The sequence below is a fragment of the Rousettus aegyptiacus genome, unplaced genomic scaffold, assembly GCF_014176215.1.
Source record: "Rousettus aegyptiacus isolate mRouAeg1 unplaced genomic scaffold, mRouAeg1.p scaffold_m13_p_14, whole genome shotgun sequence".
Classification (NCBI taxonomy): Eukaryota; Metazoa; Chordata; class Mammalia; order Chiroptera; family Pteropodidae; genus Rousettus; species Rousettus aegyptiacus.
Window position 1 is genome coordinate 14,337,797 of NW_023416289.1, and position 13,538 is coordinate 14,351,334.

The following is a 13,538-nucleotide window of genomic DNA, read 5'->3' on the forward strand; positions in this document are numbered from 1 at the left end:
TTTTTGTTTGTTTGTTTGTTTTTTGTTTTTTTTTTTACTGATGTCAGCCAGAGTTGATTTCTACTGCTTCTACACAAAGAACCTTAACTGAACCTTAAATAATTTTACATTTATTTATTCATCATTTTTTCAAGTAAATAAATTACCCTACAGCAAGTCACTATAGGTATGATTTCTAAATTCAGATCACTTGCATTTTCAATCAAATTAATTCTCACACTGCTTGAAAATATAATTGTCCTCAAGAGCAACTCATGATCCAGCAAGAAAGGCAATGTTCTAATGCTATGATTTTAAAGTGAATATTTTATTGTGATGGAGTAAAAAAAATAAAAGAAATTTATTATAGCTCCTATAATCTCCCCCATCCTAAAAAATACTATTCTAATAATTACTTTAAAATCTTATTTTAAGGTTATTTTTTTTTTATTTAACGTTAGCTTCTAAATAAAAATTAGCATAATTTAAAAAATCATTTACTACCCTAACAAGATTTTTAAAATTCAGAGGAAGCAGAATTTCAATGAATTTTCAAAACTATAGGTTATCAAATATATCTCTATAGATGACGTTCTTCATTTGCCTATATACCAAGTATATTTTCGATGGATAATCCCAGTACTTTTTTAAGCTAAAATTAGCATTATTTACTACCTATAATTAGATAAAATCAGTAAGACAGCTTCTCACTTTGAGGAAAACGCTAGAAACATTAACTTTTCCTTTACTCGATTTAGCAGTTTCTACAAAGAATCTTGGGGCATTCTTGTTTTTAGAGATGTCTAGTAAAAATAATTGACTATCAGTAATTGTGAATATAATAGAAAAATCACTACTGAAACACCTGTAAAATAAAACCTTCTTAGTACATATTTATGTTATTCCCTTCCATCACTAAACACAACCACATTTTCCCTGTTAAGGACTCCATCAACCATGCTGAACCAATTTCTACTTATATTGGAAAAAAGCCAAAAACATAAGGTTCCATTCCTCCTCCCATTTGGACCAGGGGAAACAGTCTACAGTCATAGCTGAAACCGTTTAACCACACATTTCCTTCTGTTCTGATAAGTGCTCATTCCCTTCGACATTTTAAGTTTAAAACTCCACGGATGTACACCTAATCAAACAAGTGACTATGACCTCATATTTGACACCTCACAAAACCTAAGTACAATTCCCCCTACACTGCCTATCAATATAACTTCACTTATCACATCTTCTAATCAAGATTTCCACTTACTCTTTCTAATGGGGTGGGGGTGCCACACAGCAATGAGTATAACCTTTTACTTATCAATGTGCCTCATTATTTTAAATTCTCATACTAATCATAAAGAGAATTCTTCTAATGGCATAGAAAGTTCAAGTTCATAATCAGCTTCTACACTCTTCATCAATGGTTTATATTTTTTAGAATCATAGATTCCATAAATGCAGCTTATTCATATTAACTTATAGTCAAAAATTTTCCTTAAGAAATTACTAAATTTTTTAAAAAGCCCGTTTATTACTTCTTTATAAAAGTTCTCACATGACAAAGAAAACCACTGATCTGTTTTAGGAAATTCCTAAATGCGTTCAGAAAATGGCTACAGTTCTTAACCAAGGCTAGTGCCTGGAATTGTAATTTAAAACAATATTTAGATGATCCTTGTGATTTATTTAGATGTTCACATTCAAATAAACACAGTTTTATGTGTAGATCTTTAAAGTAAATGTTTGGCACTTTCATACATTCATGAATACCAAACCTCAAAGTACAAAGAAAATAAAATTCTGTCTCTTAATGGTTTGGCATTTTGTAATGTAATTCAATAATGTCATTTAAACATTAAAACATTTTTTTTTCATGGAAAATAATGTCTTACTTCAAATTGTGAATTGAAAATTTACTAGACTATGACCTAGGGATTAAACCCATTGTTCTAGAACAATTAAATACTTTATACAAAATGGAGTCTATAAAGTCTTTATAATGGTTAAATAATTATACACAAACACAGTAACAAAAAGGCCTGCTTATCTTTCCAAAAGTAAAAAAGCAGAAAATGTATTTGAGAATTCACAGAAAGTTCAAAGTGAGTATGACCTCTCATTTTGTTTTTTGGGAAATAGGTAAAAGTCAGTATTACACAATTTTTAATCAACTCAAGCTCTAAATATCAGTATTTGTGATGTTATCGTCTATCCAAATTACACGATATCACTTAATCTTCACATTCTGTAGCTTTTTTTGGTCTTTATTGAAATATAAGAGACAATTAGTTACTTGTATTTACACTGTACAATTCGATGAGTTTTTTTCCACTTATAGTTGGCATACAATAGTATACCAGTTTCAGTTGTATAACATAGATCAGAGATCCACATAACTCACAAAGTGATCACCCCACTAAGTCTAGTATCTTTCTTTCCCCTTACATATTTATTACATTATTAACCCTCTTCCCCATGCTACACTCTACATCTTCATGTCTATTCTGCAATTATCCATTTGTACCTCTTAATCCCTTTGCCTTAATTCCATATCACTGTAGCAGTAGAACTTCAGGAAAAAGATGTATGCACCGTCAACTGTGACATTATCCATATAATGGAATAATATTTGGTCATAAAAAGGAATAAAGTATTGCTACATGCTATAATGGATAAATCTTGAAAATACTATGCTAAGTAAAATAAACCAGGAAAAGGCCACATATTATAAGATTCCATTTATGAAGTGTCCGCAATAGGCAAATACAGAGAGACAGAGAGGAGAGTAGTGGCTGCCGGGGGCTGGGGAAAAGATGAGAAAGAGGAGTAATTCCTAGCAGGTACAAGATTTCTTTTTTGGGGTGATGCAAATGTTTTGAAATTAGAGAGTAGTGATTGTTACACTATTCTGTGAACATACTAAAACTCCTGAATGGTACATTCTAAACAGGTGAATTTTATGGTATGTAAACTTTATCTCAATAAAACTATTATAAAAAGTATTTGCAACAATTTTTGTTACATAAGTGACACCTATGAGTTATGTAAATGGAGATTTTTGAGAAGGCAATTGCAAATGGGATTCAAGTACTCTAGAGAGAGCTATGAGCTGATGATGTAAATCTGGCAGCCATCAAAGATACAGTGGTATTTAACTCCGGAGGAAAGGAATAGATTTCTCAAGCAGTAAGTAGAAGAGAAAAGAGGAGGCATCCAGAAAGGATGCCAAGGAAATCCAATTCTTAGGTGCTGGCTAGTAGGGAAAGAACCCAGCAGAGTATGCTATGAACAGCCAGTGAGAAAAGAGGAAAATATGCAAGAAGCCTAGAGGCTAAAGGTTAAATTTTAGATTTCTAAGTAAAAGTTTCTCCTTTGTTGGATGCATTAGATATCTAAGTATTATGTTATGGGATCTTAGAGCACCCATAACTTTTAGCAATGCTTTTATTTAAGGCAGGAGTTCTTAGTCTGGAGTTTAGAGAACCTATAGGAGAGTTTAGGTTTATGGTGAAGTTTCAAAAAGACCAGAAATCTAAAATTCTATGTAAAAATGTATGTGTTTGTGCTCATGTGCATTTTTCTAAGAAAGTTTATTGCTTTCACTAGATTCTCAAAAGGGTGTGCAGGACAAAAAGGATCCAATTTTACGACTCGGTAATAACAAAAAAAACAAATGATCCAGTCAAAAAATGGGCAGAGGACCTGAATAGACACTTCTCTCTAGAGGACATACAAATGGCCTACAAATATATGAAAAGATGCTCGACCATGCTAGCTATTAGGGTAATACAAATCAAAACCACAATGAGATACCATCTCACACCTGTTAAAATAATTATAATCAACAGGACAAGTCATAACAAATGGTGGAGAGGATGCAGGAGAAATAGGAACCCTCATAAACTGCTGGTGGGACTGCAAATTGGTATAGCCACTATGGAAAACAGTATGGAGGTTCCTCAAAAAACTAAGAATCTAACATATGATCCAGCAATCCCTCTACTAGGTATTTACCCCAAAGACTTGAAAATCCATATCCAAAAAGGTATTTGCATACCAATGTTCTTAGCAGCATTACTCACAGTGGCCAACACATGGAAACAACTGAAGTGTCCTACGATAGATTGGCTAAAGAAGCTGTGGTAGATATGTACAATGGAATATTACTCAGCCATAAGAAGAGATGAAATACTGCCATTTGCGACAACATGGATGGACCTTGAAATAATCATACTAAGCGAAATAAGATAGACAGAAAAGTTGGAAATCACATGATATCACTTATATGTGGGATATAAACCTAAAAGCAACAAATGAGCAGGACAAACAGAGATTCATGGACATGGACAATGGACTAGTGGTTACCAGAGGGTAGGGGAAGAGGAGGGAGGGGGGAGATAGATGAAAAAAAAAATTAAGTCATGTCTTCGATTAAAAAAATAAATTAAAAAAGAATGATGACAATAAAAAAAGAAAAAAGATGAAGGTTAAGGCTGTTACAAAGTCATCAAAATGAAGTCTAAAAAGACTACATTAAAATAGTAACAGTTATTCACTTCAAACGGTAAGAATAACTTGGTGAGCCCAAATAATACAGGGCTTTGGAAGGTGGTATGTGGAGTTCTAGCAACTTATCTAATAATTATTAGCAGCAATGTGGTATACTGCAAAGAACAGAGACTGGGGGGTAAAAAAGACCTGGGTCTACCTAGGAAACAAATTACATGACTTTTGAAGATTTATTTCGCCTCCCTGCACCTCAGTTTCCTCAGTTGTAAAATCAAACTATCGCAAAATATATTCTAAAATCAAATATAAGGCTTAATTACATAGTGCAAGGTTAGGAGAATCCATGATAATGTAAATCATGTAGTACAGTGCCTGGTGATGGTGATCATCATAAAAACTGGCTTGCAGATTTTCATAATGTTTTAAAATGGTTGAGTTCTGAAAATGTTTTGGAATTAGTGGCAAAGACTGCACACTGTGAGTACATTAAAAACCACTGAATTATATTTAACAAGGATAAGATGGTGAATTTTATGTTATGTAATTTTATTTCAATTTTAGAAATGGCCCAGAAATGTTCTGGATAGCAAAGGGATAGCAAACCAGGACTGAAGAGCTCACATGAATAAGTAATATTTGCAAAAAATTTACAAGATTCTCCCAAAAGGCTATTATTTAAAACAATATTCTAAATAAAAATAGAAATAAAATGAACTTAAAAAAAAAACCAAAACAATATTCTGCAAGTGAGGCCAAATATTTACTGGAAATTATCATTTAATATGAACAGAATATTGTGTGTTTGAAAAACATGTAAATTTTCCTAGCGGAAATGTTAAAGTCACATGTTCTAGGATACCCTCTTGTTTAAATCTGAAGATTAATTTGCCTTTACATCTGAAGTTTTAAAAGGGCTCAGTATTGGTTGTATACATGGAAGAAAGGTCTTCAAACCACAAACACAACCTGTCAACCATTCCCAGACTCAGCCCTTTCCTTCTTAACACACAATACAGGACAGCGTCCGAGTCCTAAAAGCACAGTTATACTGACAAAAGGCACATTTTAAGTATTATTTTACATTCTTGGTTCTTAAATACACATCTGTTTAAGAAGGCCCAGCCTAAACTGAAAAGCTTACGACAGATAATTCCAACTTTTACATTGTATACTTTCACAAAATAATGTAATAATAATTTAAATTCCCTATTATAGCACTGTCTATAACGTGAAGAACATGTTAGCTAATCTGTGGCTTCTGATCATCTGCAGAAAACTAAGTGTCAAAGTGACATCAAAGAAATAATTTCCTATCCTGCTCAAGCTAAATAGCATTAAAATTTACAAATGTTTTCTAAGCAGTAAAAAGATCATAAAAATATCAGTATGTTATCTATGTACCAATTAAAAGAGCCTAGCACATAGCCAGTGCTACAGTATTGCTTGCTATTATTCTAATTCTTAAATGAAGAAATAAAAGTGTAAGTGAAAAAGGGAGTTCCATGTATTCAGAGATAGTCTTTTGCCCCCAACCCAATGCCTACACGAGAATGCCCAAAGTTCTGTGAGAAAAATATTTTCCCTATGATTGCTACCTATACAGTACTATATCACTACTGTTTCCTAGATTAATTTGCAAAGGATTCCTAGATGGATGCACATTGCATATGTGTTCATTAAGTATATCTATCTATATATTTCTCATCTTTTTATTCTAAAAATTAACACTGATAATCATTTTGTTGCTTCTTCTTATATGAAGGTATATACTTATTCTTAATTCTTCTGTTCTTTCACGGTTAATAACCATACAATCAGAAAGACAGTTTTCTTTTTAATGTCAAATACACAGTCAAGGCTACTCTTACTTGAAATCTGACACATAATAAAACTTCGATTGCAAAATGTCTGATACTGAACTTATATTTAGAATACATAAAAACTCCTGCAGCTTAATAACAACTTGATACAGAAAAATGGGCAAAAGATAGGAACAGACATTTCACCAAAGATATACAAATGGGATATGAGCACACAAAACATGCTCAACAGCATTAGTCGTTAGGAAGACATACAGTAAAGCCCAAATGAGATACAACTACACACTCACTAAAATGGCTAAAATCAAAAAGGACAGTACATAGTGTTAGTAAAGATATGAAGCAACTAGAATTCTCATACATTTGGAGTGAGAATTCAAAATTGTACAACCACTTTGGAGAGCAGTTTGGCAGTTTCTTAAAAAGTTATCCTCATGAAATGACTTAGCAATCAAGTACTACATACCTACCCAAGAGAGATGAAAACATATGTCCACATAAAAGACTAATATGTAAATGTTCAAAGCAGCATTAGTCACAGTAGCCAAAAAGGAAGAAATAATCCAAATGACCATCGACTGGTAAATGGATAAATAAAATGAGGCATATCCTCACAATGAAATACTGCTCAGTAATAAGGAATGGACTACTATACATACAATGTGGATAAATTTCAAAAGCATGTTGCTAAGTGACACCTATCACAAACGACTACATACTGTATGATTCTGTTGATATGAAATTCTATAAAAGACAAAAGCTATAGTAACAGAAAGCAGATCAGTGGTTGTTCACACCAAGGTGGGACGGCTGACTGCCAAGGGGCATGAGGAAACTTTCTGAGCTATGAAAATGTTCTATATCTTGATTGTAGTGGTGGTTACACCACTGACTGTACATATCTGTCACTGAATTGTACACCTAAAATAGATGAATTTTGTATATAAATCATACCTCAATAATACCAATTGAAAAAAAAAGCAATTACGAGAAAAAAATGGGAAGCAGTAAAATTAAGATATGGCAGTTCTACTCAAAAATTAATTTCCTCAGTTGATAACATTTCAACAGTCTTTATCCTTGAAGTGTTTAAAATAATTATTAAAAAGAATACTGGGGTAGGAAGTAGAAGCAAGCAGAGGAAGAATTAAGGATGTTCCTCTCAGACATATTACTTGTCTCCTCTAACTTGGAATATGTCATTTGTATAACGCCAAGACTGAAAATTTACTTTTACAATAAAAGGTAAAATCCAGGCAAATAATGCAATTATAGAGAAGGGAAAAAGAGAATATACAACCTTCAAATACTTCAGAGGTACATTTACCATATGTGCAAATTAATGTTACTCCAACTGGAAAGTACCATGACATGATATCCTAATTTTTTAAACATTCTTATTTACTCATGAAGCTAGTCAACTCTCCCTCTTAGCGATTTTAAAATTATTGAAACAAAAGCTTTTCTTTAAAAATATAAGCATAAGGCTTCCAGTTCTAAATTTTATGATTCAGTTATAATAGTCTACTTAAAACATTTTTAATAAACCAGCTTATTTTAATGCACTAAACTGTTCATAATTAAATGCTGGAAAATATGCTTCATATTTTAGTTGAATTGAAATACTTAAAATCTAGATCTGACGAGCTAATTTAAAGTTGCTTCTATTGCTCTTGGGGAAAATCACATTCCAAAAAACTTTACCACAGATATCTTTTATTTGGAGTGACTGGGCTGTTGAGGGAGTTGAGAAGGAACTTGTTGAGCTTGAACAGGATTTCTAAAAGCTAAAATCAAGGAGTCCTCTAAACCCTGCCAAATTGTGGATGGTATATAAACAGACACAATATTTATTTTGGACAAAAATCCTGCAGACAAGTAAGCAAAATGCTCCAGAAGAAGTGGAGTCACAGACCTTAGAGACGCCATTTAAAACAAGTCTGTCCTCATTCATTAAATCAAATGCTATTAAATTCTGCCTTGTTCTTTTATGCTCATGAAAAAGGATACAAGATTTTTAAGTATAAAAGCTCAGAAAGGAAAAACACAACTTACCAAAAAACGTATTTAAAAAGTACCTACTCAAATGACATATACTTTATAACTATCTTTCAATGTCTGCTATGTGTTGACCATCAACTAAAATCATAAGTTAGAAATAGGCATGCAACAACTGTAAAAAAAGAGTTTAAGCTTCTCTTTCTGGGACCAATGTAGTAAAACTAGACGGTATAGTCAATCTCCATAGGAAAAAATGGTAAGCGGTAGCACTGGAAAGTTCATTTTTTCAGTTTATAACATATTTTACATACCTTTATTTTTATACTCATAAACTAGGATCACATAAGTATATACAATCATTAATTCAAGATCCCAGTGAGGCTTTACAAAACACGGAGTGCATGCAAAAACCATTAATCTGACCACTCAAGACTAACAAGTTTTGGTCAACCGTAATCATTTGCATTTGTTTGAAATAAAAAGTAATTGAAAATGAGTCCTAAGAGGAAAGATTAAAGGAATTGGAGTTGCTTGGTCTACAAAGGTTTAATGTAAGAATGATTTAAATTCTGATCAGTTGCTTTCCTTCTGACAGCTAAATTAGAGGAAGAATTAAGAACATTTTGGTTGTCAAGGTTTATTAAGACACCATGATGAACAACTCAGGAAAGATGTGGTTTCCCAACACTGCACAGCTAGCTACCTGAAGTGAAGCTGACCCAAGGCACACCATAGCACCAAAACTCCATGATTAAGTTAACTGTAATCTCACCCTACAAAACCATCGAATAGCCTGATTTTGGATTGAGCTTTACAATTTAAAAAGGTATTTTCATATATTCTGTTATCTCATTTAATCCATACATGAGGTATATGAATAGGGCAAACATTATAATCCCCATTTACAGGTAAGGAAAATAGTTATAATAATCTTTTGACTCAAATCCAGAGCTCCTCCCATTAGACAGTATTATTTTAAACCCTATTCTGAGAAAGACCTTTACTAAAAATCAGTGTAGACAGCTCACTAGACACCAGAATGTGAGTTTCAAATGTATTGAAAGACAGATTAGAAAACTTTGTGCTCTGACTTGATCATACATCAAGTACCTAATATTTATGGTACGTTATTCATTAACAGGCCTTCCTTATTGAAGACCCTCGGTTTGAAAATATTCCAACCGATGCAAAGGCAGAAAAAAAAAATAAGAGGACTGATTTTGCCAAGCCCATTTTTTTAGATTGTAAAGCCATATTCATATCAGAGAACATGGTGCTTGTTTCCTATTAGCATGCTAAGTTTTTCTGAATTCGATTAATCCAAGTGAATATTGTGGTAGCCAGCATCCTAGATGGCCCCAATGATCCCAAATCTCCTGGTATTCACATCCATGTGTATGAATAAATCTCCCCACTCTCTGTTGAGTGTGGGCTGGGCTTAGTGACTCACTTCTAATGAACAGAGTAAGATGCAAGTGATTGGAGGATATATCACAAAAGGTAGGGTGACTTCATTCTTTTTCTACCCAGAGGCACACATGACTAGGAACTGATGCCACCTACCAACAGTCATGAGTTGAGCTTGAAAGTGGATCCTTCAGCTCTCCTCAAGTCTTCAGACTGCACAGCCCTAGCCCTGAGCCAGAACCATCCAGCCAAGCCACTCCCAGATTCCTGTAAAAGGGCACGAGGGAACTTTTGGGAATGACTGAAACATTATCTTCACTGTGGGTGGTTTTTATATGGGTATGTACATTAGTTAAAACTCAAATTATACACTTAAAATGGGTGCATGTAAACTATACTTCAGTAACGTTCGTTTTAAAAGGCAACTGAACTCTTAAGCAAATTAAGGGGCACTTATGAAAAAGCAATGCCATAAGTTAAGAAGGGTAGATGGCGAAAAAACAGAAGCCGCAGTAACAAGCTACCTCCAAACTTGCATGTCCTAAATTGCTCCTCGAAATTGCTCCACCCACAGCCTTTCCCATCTTAGATGACAGTAAATCCCATTCTCCCAGCTGCTCTAGCCAAAAAATGTTGGAGTCATTCTTGATTCTCACATACCATATCTAATCCATAATCAAATCCTATTGGTTCTATCTCAAAATACATTTAGACTATGACCACTGCTCTAATGATGACACTTAGAAAAGTAACTTATAAAGTTGATAAAACCAGGTATGAAAACACTGCGAAGGAAACAGGAGACTTCTTACCAAGATTATGGTAATAACCTAACTGGTCTCCCAGCTTCACTCCCCTTATAGACTATTGTTAACCTAGCAACTGGAGTGATCCTTTCAAAACCTAAGGCAGATCATATCATTCATCTCCTCAAAAACCTGAAACTACTCCCTTTTCCACTTAGAATAAAAGTCCACCTTGTTACAACAGCTCCCATAGTCATATAAACTGGCTCCTTGTTATCTCCCTGATCTCATCTCTTGCTACTTTCCTCCTTGCTCAGTTTACTCCAACCACAATGGCCTGCTTGCTGTTTATCAGAGTGCACACTTCCACTTGAGAGCCTTTACAATGGCTATTTCCTCTCTCTCCTCTATCTGGAATATCTTTCCCACATACCTATGTGGCTCACCATATCCTAATCTTCTTCAGGTCTCTACTCAAATATGACCTTCTTTACCCACACCATTCTATTTAAAACTGCAAACATTCCTACTCATTGACTCTACTTTTCTCTTTCCAAAGCATTTATCATTTTGTAACATAACGTATAATTTATTATGTATATTGTCTACTCCTCCATAACTTCCAGGAGACAACCTCCAGGGCAGGATCTTTGTTTTATTTATTGATGTATCTCAAGTGCCTAGGACAGTGCTCAGTACATGTAACAGATGTTCAACAAATACCTTTAGATGAATAAATTTTTGAATAACTGTCAGGTACTGAGCTAAGCACTTTATATGTTATTTCAATCGCTAGGGCAACCTTAGGAGGTATGCATTAACCTCATCTTAAAATTGAGGACCATAAGGGTTAAATATCTTGCCCAAAGATACATAGTAGTAAATGAAACCAGGACTTAACTCACTCAATTCTGCCTAACTCTAAAGCCTTAACCACCAGTTTTCTCAAAGCTGGGTGTGAATGGGAAGAGAACTAAGCTGCTTCGGGAAGTAGCTAAGTTGAGAGTATGTGGAAGAAAAGACACTGATTTGCGACCCAATGTAAGACGCAGAGGTAAATAATTAACATTTGGTGAAATTTCTTCAATTTTTCTTTGCTTCTAGTCCTAGTCCTGTGGGGACAGAAATAAAAGCTAGTGGTTACCAGAAAGAGACCACAAAAAAGGAGGAAGAGAGAGAGAGACCCCAGAGCCTGAATGCCATGGATGAGAAAACATGGGTCAGTACCCTTTTTCCAAATTCACTGGCATATTTTATCTCCGTGGTATGGAGCAATATACAGGTTTCTTTTTTCTTTCTTTGCTTTAAAATGCTTCTTTTCTTCTAGAGCGCTGGTATAGCACAAGTGTTGGCAAAATTATATTTGAGAAATACATGACATTTACAGATTTAAATCTGAGGGAAAGGACACTGATTTCTGTCAGTGCTACCATTCTTGGAATACAGCCACACTCATTTGTTTACATGTTGTCTATATGGCTCCTTTCACACTCTAACAGCAGAGTTGACTAGTTGCAACAGAGACCATAATTCTGAAAAACTGAAAATATTTAATATCTGGCCCCTTACAGAAAAAAACTTCTAAAACGAATAATAAAAAGTGAGTTTCCTGATAGCTTACATCAGTTTTATCATTTTTCTTGATATATCTGAAAACACATCATCTAAATCCTAGGAAAAGCTATCCAACATTTTTGTTGTTGGTCATATAACTAAAAACATCTCAATGGCTTACATCCAAGGATAACATGGTCTTCAATCTAGTAAACAGATATCCTTAAATTAATTCAAGCAAACACACTTCCTAGGAGAGTTAACGTCCATTTAATAGTTATTAAATACTGGAAGACTTCAGTAACATTGGATGTCAATTGTGAAGTCTTAAAATACTTTAGCATTAAGGTAAAAGAAAAGGATTTTTTTTTTTTTTTGGTCTATGTCTGTAGTATCTGAGCCACCTTGTTAAACAAACTTTAAGAATGCTTTGAACAAGGAAAACAATAATTTCTTCATTTAGCCACACATAAATGCACCAGACAAAAAAGCAATAATTCTACAATGCACTAAACTTCTCCTTTATATATAAGAATTATCAAATAGTAAGATCTGGAACATTTGCTTTTAATCTTCCAAGCAAACAAGCTAATACATAGGAAAGCAAACTCTTTATTACTCATTTTTAACATTCTGTAATTTATTTTCCCTCTCCCTTTCCAAAGATTAGTTGGTTTGTCACCATCAAAAGAGCAAACTTTATTTCATAAAGAAAATTAAAAAAACTCTTCATTGTATATACACGTGAGCAGAAATTTTCCTAATATAGCTGAAAACAAAATCTTTTAAATTCCTCAAAGGAATATTTAGATGTTTCTTTGTTTTGCAAATAAAGTGATAGGTTATGCTACTCATGATGACACTTAGAAAAGTAACTTATGAAGTTGATAAAACCAGGTATGGAAACACTGCAAAGGAAACAGGAGAAAAACTGAGTATAAAGTGAGCTCAAAAAATTTTTTTCTTTAAATATTTTACTAAAGTCAACTTATACATAAAAAGATTAACCAATCCAAGATATTACTCATTAAAATTTCTCCAAAATCATATAGTACATTTAACTTAGATTTTAATAGGGCTCTCTCTCAGCTTAAACATGTTCACGTACATTATTCATCTTCAACTTAAACATTCCACATAAAAATTTTAAGGCACCTATTTGTTTTCTCAGAAGCTTTTTCTTAAAACAAAAAATGATTTCTAAGTTAAAGTTTTCATATTATTTTTTCAAATAGTAACAGCAGAAAGTCAACTATTAGCAATTTCTAAATAGTATTAAATTTTAAGCCTACAGAGCCTTTTTCCATTTTTTTCTTAAAATTTTTTTACAGCATTGCAGTCACACACATTTTAGTAAAAAAATAAAATAAAAATAAATTTCCATCAATACTTTTAAAGAAATTGTTTTGAATGTTATGTGGAAGAAAGTATACTATTTTCTTTAAAGGCTAGAACTTTCTGTGGGGAATATTATATACATGCAATTAGTAGTAGAATGATAGAAAAATTTTTGACAGTG

General features: G+C 33.3%; 1 protein-coding gene across 2 annotated transcripts in view; it reads right to left on the reverse strand.

Moving 5' to 3' along the window:
• CBFB (core-binding factor subunit beta) overlaps window positions 1–13,538 on the reverse strand; it is a 41,678-nt gene that overhangs the window by 22,788 nt on the left and 5,352 nt on the right. The window lies entirely within an intron of this gene.